Source organism: Pteropus vampyrus, unplaced genomic scaffold, assembly GCF_000151845.1.
Source record: "Pteropus vampyrus isolate Shadow unplaced genomic scaffold, Pvam_2.0 Scaffold108, whole genome shotgun sequence".
NCBI classification, from domain to species: domain Eukaryota; kingdom Metazoa; phylum Chordata; class Mammalia; order Chiroptera; family Pteropodidae; genus Pteropus; species Pteropus vampyrus.
The window spans coordinates 4,092,199-4,103,784 of record NW_011888889.1 but is presented as its reverse complement, the minus strand read 5'-3'; positions in this window follow the sequence as shown (position 1 = coordinate 4,103,784).

The following is an 11,586-nucleotide window of genomic DNA, read 5'->3' as shown; positions in this document are numbered from 1 at the left end:
TTTGATCTTAATAAAAAATGACCACTGCAGAAATACTGTAAAACAAAGAAAGAGTGTAGTGATTATAATCAAGAGCAAAGTGACCTTTCTCTCCCTTTGTGTACTGATGACAGCAGGAAGTATATGAACACAGAGAAATCTGCTTTCCCTTCTAGGCATTATTCTCTCTTCCACAGTCAGTACAGCTGCTGGGACAACAGTCCATCTACCTGAGAAGTCACCCTGAGGAAATAATGTTTTAACCTTCAAAACGAGTGCAGCTTCTGCTTTCAAGAAGTAGTTCATTCAATCTGCTACAGAGCAGATATCCTTCAGAGTTGACTTTTAACTTGTGTCACTCCAAGTCAAAGAGGAGATAAAAAAATTGATTTTTTAAAAATCACACTGATTACTGAAGTTATTGAAATGCTATAAATTACAGGGTTCGTAATTTCACATTTAAAAGATCAGAAACACTTACTTTCCTTAAGTTGCACAGCTAGTAATGGGCAGAAGCAGGACTTCCAGCCTTGCTTTATTCCAAAATCTTTATACTTTGCAGTTGTTCATTTGGATATTCTAGCTACTCTGCAATGGGTATATGGTTTTCATGGGCAAGCATTTGTATAAGCCCCTACAGTTTAAATAGTAAGTCTTTTATTGCTTTATTTCCAAATAAATGACTGAATTACCTAGAAAGAAAATAAAATTACCACTGACAGTCCTATAAATTGTTAACATTTTTACTACTTTAGTCAACAACATTGGATTATATACTTCCAAGTTGCTGAGAGACTAGATCTTAAATGTTCTCACCACAAATGTTTCAAATCAACAAGTTCTACATCCTAAATTTACAAAATGAAAGATGTCAATTATATCTCAATTAAAAAAAAAAAAAAAAGAATCAGACCAGAGAAATCAATACTCTATGAGAAAAGGTTTTTCTCTATTACATGATTTCTAAGCCCAAATGTTATTTTTTATTTTTTATTTTTTGGATCATAAAGGGCTGCTATTGATAAAAGCAAAGAGAACTATTCCAGCTTGAAAAATGCTACCCACCTCTCGGACATGGCTAAATCGACCAAAGTGTCCACATGCTGTGGAGACCTGGTTATAAATGTTGGAAATACATTAATGTACTCAGAAAGAAAATAATGCCTTAAAATGGAGTGGGCCAGTATTCCCTTTTTTTTATGTGAAACTTTACTACTTCTTGGGTGAAAAAAAACTGGGTGACACTTTCAGTATAAAATGCATCCAAATATGTATTTTTAAATTGCAAACTATTTACAGACAGACTTTGACAGGTTTGAGAGAGAACTCAACCTTCTCTTTGATCTCACCAAATCCCACATCAATATATTTTCCTATAGTACAAAGGTACTAAATTATTATTTAAAAATACCCTTGAACTAGAAGATTATCTAGAAGGTAAGGACAAACATCTTTGGATCTTTAACAATGATCACCTTGCACTCTAATATGGGCAAAAATATACTCAACTTCCAGTATTACTTCCTACCATCTACATCTTCACTGGATTTCTTTTCTTATTTTATCCCATGTCTGTTTACATTTAAAAAAATTATGCTAATCACCCTTACATTTTGTAACATCTTCAAAATATTGAAACTATAAAATTACTAAATAGGAGTATCAACTTTCTTAAGACCTAAACTTTTAAGTCTTTAAAAATCTGTCAGAAATTTAGTCAAATATGATTAAAGATTCACTCACATGTTAACAAATAACACATAATCTTCCATCTTAAAAGTAACTTCTTTGGAACAGAGCAATGGCCTGTTCCACTAGCATCTAGTATCTAGACTTTTTTTTGATAAACAAGTCGGTTAATAATAAGATTTAGATTTCTTGTTTGCATTTTTTTTTCATTAGAGTCATAGAAATGATCAGAACAAGCAATGTGTACAAGAAGAGAATTCTATCCTGATCAAAAAAAAAAAAAAATGATTACTGCCATTTGAAACAACATGGATGGATCTTGAGATTATCATGCTAAGCAAAATAAGTCAGACAGAAAAAGTTGAGAACCATATGATTTCACTCAGATGTGAGATATAAAACTGAAAGCAACAAACAAACAAAAACTCATAGACAATAGTTTAGTGGTTACCAGAGGGAAAGGGGGGTAAGAAGTAGGTAGATAAGGGTAAAGGGGTCAAATATATGGTGATGAAAGATTTGACATTGAGTGGTAAATACACAATGCAATATACAGATGATGTGTTACTGAATTGTACACCTGAAATCTATATAATTTTATTAACCAATGTCACCCTAATAAATTTAATAAAAAAAAGGAATAAAAGACTTTTCCAACTCTAAAATCCAATTAAACTAATAGAACCAGGTGATTATCTTTTGTAATATAATATTTATTTCCCAAGGGGAAGAGAAATCTCAAATGTATACCAAGACAATGGGAAGCAAGTAATTGAAATTGCTTGTAGATAAGATTGTTTTAGATTAAAAACATCAAAACATTTTTATATTTAAATTTTTAAAATCACAATTCTTTAACAAAATATCTCTACCATATTCTTTATGATTACCGCAATATGCAATAGAAGGGCTGATTTAAGAAATGGTCACAAATAAAACTTTTTTGATAAATGCAGAAAAAATTAAATTTTCCTCCAGCTCTAGTCTGCTTCTTGGTTTATGGCATTGCTAGTCATCTTGTTGTCAGGACCAGAGAACATGCATGTCTTTCCTTTCATCTACAATCCCTCTAGTTGGTCTAAATTCTGCAGTTCTCCTCTCCATACATTTCAATCTGTTCTTTCTAAAATTTCTCTTTTTAATGCTGGTATCACAGTTCAAGTTTTTATTCTCTTTCAGATGGATGTTTATGAAACTTTCTGTCTGGCCTTTCTCGCTTTGCTTCTCTCTATCTTCAAATCCTTCCTATGCTCTGTTGCAAGTTTTGGTCAGAAAAACCACAATATAATCAAGATATTCAGTTGTTGAAATGTTTAATGGTTTTTGCTATATAAAGCAAAATGCAGTCTCCTTAGCAATACATTCAAGGTCCTTTATCATTAGACCCCAAACTATATTGTCATTCCTTTACCTTCCTCATTTCAACTCATTGTCCCGCTTCTAGGTCTTTTCTGACCCTCATTCCAGGTAAATTCTACTCAAACTGTCAGAACATATCCCTTGATTTATAATGATTTTGACTTTTTTTTTTTAATGCATTTCTTCTAGAAAGTTCCCTAACCCACCTCTTCAAAATGTCTACCATTAAAACCAAATATCTCTTCTCTGTGAGTCAACTGCTTTTTCTGCCAACAGAAAAGGAGCACAAAATACCCCTGTGAATAACTCAATCTCTGCGTTACTCTGGTAACAAAGGGTTGGTTGAGTCTACTGGAAAGCGGGTGGTGGTGGTGGTGTGTCTCTTCATTCTTTGGCTCCTAGTACAGGCATTACTCATCTCTGTGCACTCCATGATCTAACCCAGAGCCTAGCATGATGTTCAGGAGATCTGTGTGTACTTGAATCATGTAATGGATCAAGCCAAGAGATCTTCATGAAGACAATCCAAAGAGTTCAAAACAAAAACAGGATAATCTTCTAAAAGGAGCTAAAAGGCACATAGCCTTAATCTCTCTTTATTCTACATACACTTAGGGAACCAGCTAATTAAAGGAATCCTCTAGTGAATTTCTTGTAAAAGGAAGAATTCTCTGGCAAAGCAAATAATCAATGCTTAATTTATAAAGTACTTACGGAGGTAGGTGCTTACAGAATCACCAAATGGCACTTTAGGGACCCCTCATCATTAATTTGCCACTATAAGCTCCTAACTGAAGGAATCTCCTAGATTCTGGAGAAAATTGGATTGTAGATGATTTAAGCTGTTAATTTTGATCTTCTATAAAAGAATGTCAATATGGCTATATTTGCTTCCCCATTTAAGACTTAAAGCAGAGTAGACCAAAAAAAAAAAAAAATCTCCACAGGTAACATTCTAATACTAAATTCATTTTGTTTCAGGTAAAAGCAATAAAAAGTTTTAAATGACTAACATAAAGAGTCCATTGTGTTATTTATATATCTTTGATTTGGGAACAAAATTTTGGCACTTCTTTCTCAGTCTAAGTAATAATAATTTTTAAACATTTACTATGAAGTTTGTTGTTGTTTTTAAACTAATTCTCCTCCCGGGGCAGATGAACTGAACTGTTACCATAGATTAAAAATTAAAGCTCTGCTTTTCCTTTGAGCATTTTATCTTAACATTCAAAAGCTTTTGAAAATAAGAATGGTTATTATTTTGTGGTTATAAACACTAAGAAAAAGAACCCACACACATTGATACTTACTTATCGGGCCCTATTTTTCACAAAATGTCAGCTCCATAATTTCCATATGTGACAGGTTTTGAAGTAACAATCTGCCTAGAGAAGAATGAAGCAGAAGAATCCCTAGGATATTGCCCCAAAGTCAGAGTTTACTGTTTCGTTTTGTTTTACCTAGGATACATATGTGTATGGGGTGTTTTGGTGAAAGTGATTGAAATTCTGGAGAAGCTAAAATTTCCACAAACCATTTCTTGGTTTTAACCTTATTTCCTAATATTTAGGCCAATCCCTATCACAAATGCAATTTATTTTACATTCTCCATTCCTCCCACCCCCTCTTCTTCCCCTTTTCTTTCTTTCTTTCCTTCTTTTTTGGAAAAGAAAAATGTTTCTAAACTCTGTGTGTACATTACACATTAAAAAATAAAGTTGAAATACCCGAGGAAGTAATAATATGGTGACAATCTACAGAAAATATTAGATAACATTCAAAACTTCCAATATTTGAGTCCTTGCTTACCTTCTTAGCATTATCTCTATATTTTAGACATATCTGGCTAATTTCAGATTCTGTCAAGATTCTGTCAAACTATTCCACACTTCCATGACTTTGCATTTGCCATTTTCATTGCTTAGAAATCATATATTCATTGAATATTTTTTACTGAAATCTACTCTGTGTGAAAAACAGTGCTAGGTCTCAGGAATATAGTAGTGAAAAAAATATTCACAGTAGTTGCCCACATACAACTCAGCATCCTTCCTCCCTGGCAAACCCTGCTCACATCTTGTATGTTTCTTTCTCTAGGATGTGTTCCCTGACCTTTCCATGTCAATTCTTCCTTTGAGACACTGATACAGCTTTAATACACTTCTGTTTGAGTCATGACCAAAATGCTTTTCATATGGTTATTTATCTATCTCATTCTCTTATTAAACAGTAAAGTTGCTGTATCTTTCATATTTGTATTATTAGTACAGTGCTTAGCAAATATTTGACAGATTTAACTAACTGTGTGTTGTTCCAGAGAGCTACATAGATCCACACCATAAGTTAGAAAGAGCCAAGTTAAATTCAATAGAAATGGTTTTAACAAGAGCAGTTATCTAATAATATAGTGGATTTTATATGAGGTAAGATGTGTCTCACTGGTGGACATTGTCAAACAATGTCTGGAAGATAGTAGAGGACTATCTTTGGCTAGAAGGCTAAGATAGGAGACCTAAAATCCTATAAGACTATAACTGTTCCTTAAGTGCTAGAAAACAGAAAAAGGCATAAATAAGTATATTTATTTCACAGGTTGGTTTACCTAGTTATCTTCAGAGAGTGATATATATCCTATAATACATGTCCTCAATACTACTATATTGTAGACTGCCTCTGGACAACTTCTGAGATTATCTAGAGTCCTGTAGACTTCAGGACTAATTATAAACTACTCAAGAAATAATCATCACTTTCCTAAGAAGGTGGGGTTGCTGGAGTTCTGAAAGAATTCCTCAGGTTGAATTCACAGATGTTCGTAACTTCAAATCAAGTGGAGTCATTTTAGGATTTTGCATTTAGGGAGATGAAACAAGTTCCCGGATCTAACTCATCAATAGAACAGAATTTCTATAATCAACCAAGGTTTGGATGCACTCTCTAAAGGATAAAGATGAAAAGAAGTTAATTTTCATTGGAATTCATGAGGAACCCCAGATCCTTCAGGCTGATCCTGGTGTACCAGTATTCAGATGTTGTTTGAAGAACACTATTTTATTTTTCAAAACTGTTGCCCAAATACACATTAAATTAGAAAAAGAAAACTTTAAAAATGGAAATTAAAATTCAGATGGGTGCTTTCTGTAATATTATTTGGCCACTATCACTCTCTTAGTCTCCCCAATATAGGAATTTATAACTCAGAAAGGTATGAAATGCAGATATTTGTCTTTGATTGTACTATAGTCATAAGATTTAGCAACACTATATGGCAAAATAATTATAACTAATGCTGAAAACAAAGGAAAATTGTGATTGACTTTTGGAGCTTCTGAAAAAAAAGATTAAAGTATAATGAATGTCAGAAACATACTTTTCAAATGAAAATACCATTTAGCAACTTGAGAACATCTAATTTCATTTTCTTCCAGTGACCAAGAAAAATGTCTTCCATAAAGTTTTTATTTCTCCCTGAAAATAATGCATGCCTTTCAATGTAATTTAAAATAAAATGATCTTCTTATAGTCAACCTGTCATGCTGTACTGTTTAATTAAACATAATAATTTATCTTGGGCTGCTTGAAAGTCAATTGTCCAGAGCTTTTGTGCCAAATGTGACTTGGTTCTTAATTATTAACTGGCTGCTTTTATAAGCAAGTATTTTGCAGGTAATTTTATATAATTTTATAAATAAAATTTGTTACTAAAAATAAATTATTTGGAGTTCAGAGTGAAATTTTTATTTATCAACTAGTGTTTAACTAATCAACATAAACTATTGGTTTAAATTTGACTAAGTTTGATTAAAGTGGAAAAATATAATATATAATATGTATATATTATGTATAACATGTAATATAAAGACAATGTGTTATATGTTATTAATTATGTAAAATTATATATTATATAAAACTAGTTATGTAAAATTTTATATGGGTATGTTATATAACATAATATTATATATATGCTTTATTTTATCTTTCACCTACGTGTCCTTCTTGACACGAAGGTTCTCCTCTGTCTACTAATATCAAGTACAGACTGAACCTTAAGTTTACTTTCTTAAACTCAATGGCAGGTAGGCATAGTATATTCCAAAGTGTGCATTAGGTAATGTACTATCTTCAGTGAATGCATGTGGGTGTAAGTATTGTTCTCTGAAAATGGAATCTGAATGTTGTAAAAAAAAAAGGGGGGGGAGAGGAGGAGGACAGCGAAGAGGAGGAAAAAGGGGAGGAGGAGGAGGAAGAAGAAGAGGAGGAGGAGGAGGAGGAGGAGGCTATCTATTATATTAAAATTTTAAGATGGCTCTCTAAATTTCTACTCCCTTGGGTACATTCAGCTTCTCCCAGTTATCAAGTCAAACTGTAATCTACATGCTGCTGTGAAAAGATTTTGTAGATATAATTAAGGTTCCAAAATAACTGTTTATAAAAGACTATTATCCTGGGTGAGCCTGACCTAAACAAGTGAGTCCAACCTTAAAAGAAATTTAGCTGTTCTGGAGAGATTTAAAGTATAAGAGGGATTTAATGAGAGGACAATTCTTCACTGATGGCTTTGGGGCAAGGACTGAAAGCCAGCAAGAGAACAGGGACCTCATTTCTATAATCACAAGGAACTCAATTCTTCCAACAACCTAATGAGCCTGGAAGAGTAGGCTAAGCAATAGGTGAGAATTCATACTTTCAACACTTTGATTTTGGCCATGTGAGATAATTAGAGGATGACTCAATCATACCAAGTCTCTATTTCTGACTATGGAATTATGAGATAATAAATGGATATTGCTTAAAGCTACTGAGTTTATGAAAATTTATTATACAGCAATAGAAAACTAATACATCTATGACTTAATTAAACAGAGCATCATCATTATAGATAAATGGAATTTGTGGGGCTGTCCTGAGAGTCAAACAGAGTAAAGAATTGATTTTGAAGATAATAATTGTCCCGTTATGCCCATAATAAATGACTTCATTAACTCACCATTCCATTGGGGTCAGTAGGTATAAAGTACAAAGAGCATGTATTAGAGTGGCTAGCAATAAAATCTTGTGCATCTAAGATTTAAGTACATGGTAGTAAAGTGAATGAGCTATGATATGGTGAAAAGAATCTAGTATTAAGGAAAAAGGGGGTAAAAAAAGACTTGAGTTAAATTCCATATTAGAAACAAGTAGCATGATCTTGAATAGACTGTTTCATCTCCAACTAAGTGATTCATTTGGTTGAAAAATGTGAATAAAATCAACATGACTCAAATTTCTTAGTGAAGATCAAAAGAGCTACTCTGGGGAATCAACTTCTAGTATGGCAGTGAGAAATTTCCTGAACTCACTCTCTAAATGATGAAAAATTGATAAAATAATTACCATGAGCCACTTCAGAACTCTTGGTAGTTAACAAAAGCCCCAGAACAAATGGAAAATCATCTAGTATAGAAACTACTGAATCTCTTAAGACAGCAAGTCTGTGACATTTTAACCTGAAATTATTCCCATCCCTTCTTCCTAGCTCAATGGTGTGGTAGCAAAAGCAAGCAGCACTACAGACAACAGAGAAATCTGACCATCTTTGGAAATCTGTTAAAATTATTATCCCCAGAGCACACTCAATAATTTGTCCAAACCTTTAGAGCATTGTGAAATGCACAAATATATAGAAATTAAGCAACACACTCCTAAATAACCAATGAATCAATAAAGAAAAAAAAAATCACAAAGAAAAAGAAAATACTTGGAGATAAACAAAAACAACAACTCAATATTCTAAAACATGGGATATGGGTAAAGCTGTACATAGAGGAAAATTTATAGCTGTAGATGACTACATTAAGAAAGAAGAACTCAAATCAATAACCTCACTTTCCACCTTAAGAAACTAGAAAAGGAAGAGCAAACACAACCTAAGCAAATGGTATGAAATAATAAAGATTAGATTAGAAATAAATGAAATCAAGACTAGAAAAACAATAAAGAAAATCAACAAAACCAAAAGTGTGTTCTTTGAAAAATCAAATACTTTCTATACATTAATGAATAATCAATCTGTAAATGAAATTTATAAACACTCTTAAATAAAATATCTAATAATAAATTTATAAAAGGCAAATAAGAATTATACACTGAAAACTACAAAACATTATTGAAAAAAAATTAAAGATGACCCACATAAATGAAAATATATACCACGTTTATAGATCAGAAGACTTAACATTGTTAAGACAGCACTAATTCTCAAATTGATCTACAGAGTCAACATAATCTCTCAATATCTCAGCTTTTTGGTTTTTTGGGGGGGATGGGGAGAGGGAAGGAAGCTGATCTAAAATTAATATGAAAATGAAAGGTATCAAATAACTGAAACCTTCTTGAAAAAGAAGGACAAAGTTGGTGGATTCACACTTCTCAATTTCAAAACCCAGTAAAAATCTATAGTAATCAAGATGTTGTGTTACTAGCATAAACACAGACATATATATCAATGGGAAAAGAATTGAGAATTCAGAATAAACCCTTACACTTAGGGTTAATTGAGTTGGACAAAAGTGCCAGGATAATTCAAAAGCAAAAGTATAGTCATTTAAGAAATGCTGCTGAAACAACTGGACCTCCACATCAAAAGGCTGAATCTGAAGCTCTGCCTCACACCACACACATACAATTAATTGAAATGGATCCTAGATTTAACTGTTAGAGCAAGAACTACATAACTCTCCAAAGAAAAAAGGAGTAAATTTTTGTGACCTTGGGTTAAGCAATGATTTCTTAGTTATGACATACAAAATAGAATTAAAAAAAAAAAAAAAAACTTTAGTGTGTCAGAGGACACAGCCAATGAAGTAAAAAGACAACTCACAGAATAAGATAAAATGTTTGCAATCACATACATGACAAAAGAGTTGTAAACAGAATATATAAATAACTCTTACCATTCAATAAAGTCAATTAACCCGATTAAAAATGGACAAAGTATTTGAATACACATTTCTACAAAGAAGATGTATATAGTCAATAAACAGAAAAAGATAGTCAAAATCATTAGTCATTAGGGAAGTGCAAATCAAAATACAATGAGAAACTACTGCATGCCTACTAGTATGGCTAAAATATAAGAGAAATAATAAGTGTCACTGAGAATGAGGAGAAATTCGAATCCTCATACATTGCCTGTGGGAATGTAAAATGGTACAACCACTTTGGAAAAACAGTTTGGCTGTTCCTCTGATGCTCAATATAGAGTTACCTTATAATTCAGCAGTTCCACTACTAAATATATATCCAAGGGAACTGAAAACATAGGGTCAACACAAAAACTTGTGCACAAATTTCACAGCAGTATTATTCATAATAGAGAAAAAGTGAAAACAACCTAATGTCCATCAACTAACTGATAAGTGGAATAAATAATGTGGTATATCCGAACAATAAAACATTTTAGGTCATAAAAATAAATGTGGGACTGATATCTTCTATGATATGGATAAATTTTGAAAATATTATACTGAGCAAGAGAAGGCAGTAACAAAATACAACATATTTTATTAATCTATTTATATGAAATGTCCAGAATTGGCAAATCCGTAAAGCCAGAAAGCAAATTAGATTTTAGTGATGGCGGCATAACTCTGTGAATATACTAAAAACCAAAGAACTGCACACTTTTAAGAGTAAATTTTATGAGATATGAAATATACCTCTAAAAAAAGATTTCAGCAAAGCCGCAAAAAAAAAAAAGTAATATTAGTTCTGGCACTTGATTTTTTTTAAAAGAGTTACTTTTTTAAAAGTGTGACAGTAAAGTTATTGACACAAATACCGAGTAGCTTCTTCTTTTTCTTCTTTGAACTAGCTAGTTGAAACAACTGACAGAGAGGCAAAAGGAAATATCCAGAAGTAGGGAAAATAAATTGTATATAACGGGGAAAAGAACTAACAGATGACATTCATTGACTTCTACTGTTCCTCAGGCCAACTCTTCAGAGATCTCCTGGCTTGCAACTGAATTTGTACCAAGTGGTGAGCACTAGAGAGGTTCTATAGATGTTTTTCAGACCAGAGGTGGTCAGTGGACTTACCATGTCTGAGAGCCTATATTTATGTATCTGTCTATTTGAGCCAGCTAAAGTCCTGATTACCTTATTTCTTGGTACCATTACAAAGAAATATGTTTTTAAATGATACGACAGTTATATTTTAGTGTCTATAAGGTATTATTTAATGTGCTAACATGAGCCAGGCACTTATTAAAAATCAAATTGCTTAGACTTTATTTCCAGGTAGGCATACATTATATGTTTTGAGTAAATTTCTGATATTTCTTATCTATACAAAGACACTTCTTTAAAATATTAAAGATTTTAAAGACATGAAAAAGCGTATTTCTCGATCATGTCTGTGAGAACTCTGCCTTTCTCTGTCAAACACAGATATATAGATTCTCTTTTAATTAATCCATGAGTTATTTAGATAAAGCCACATTAGTTTTACAATTGCAGTTTTCAAAGCATGCATTTTCTTATAAAATAATTTCTTATAGGACAAATGATAAGAAAAATG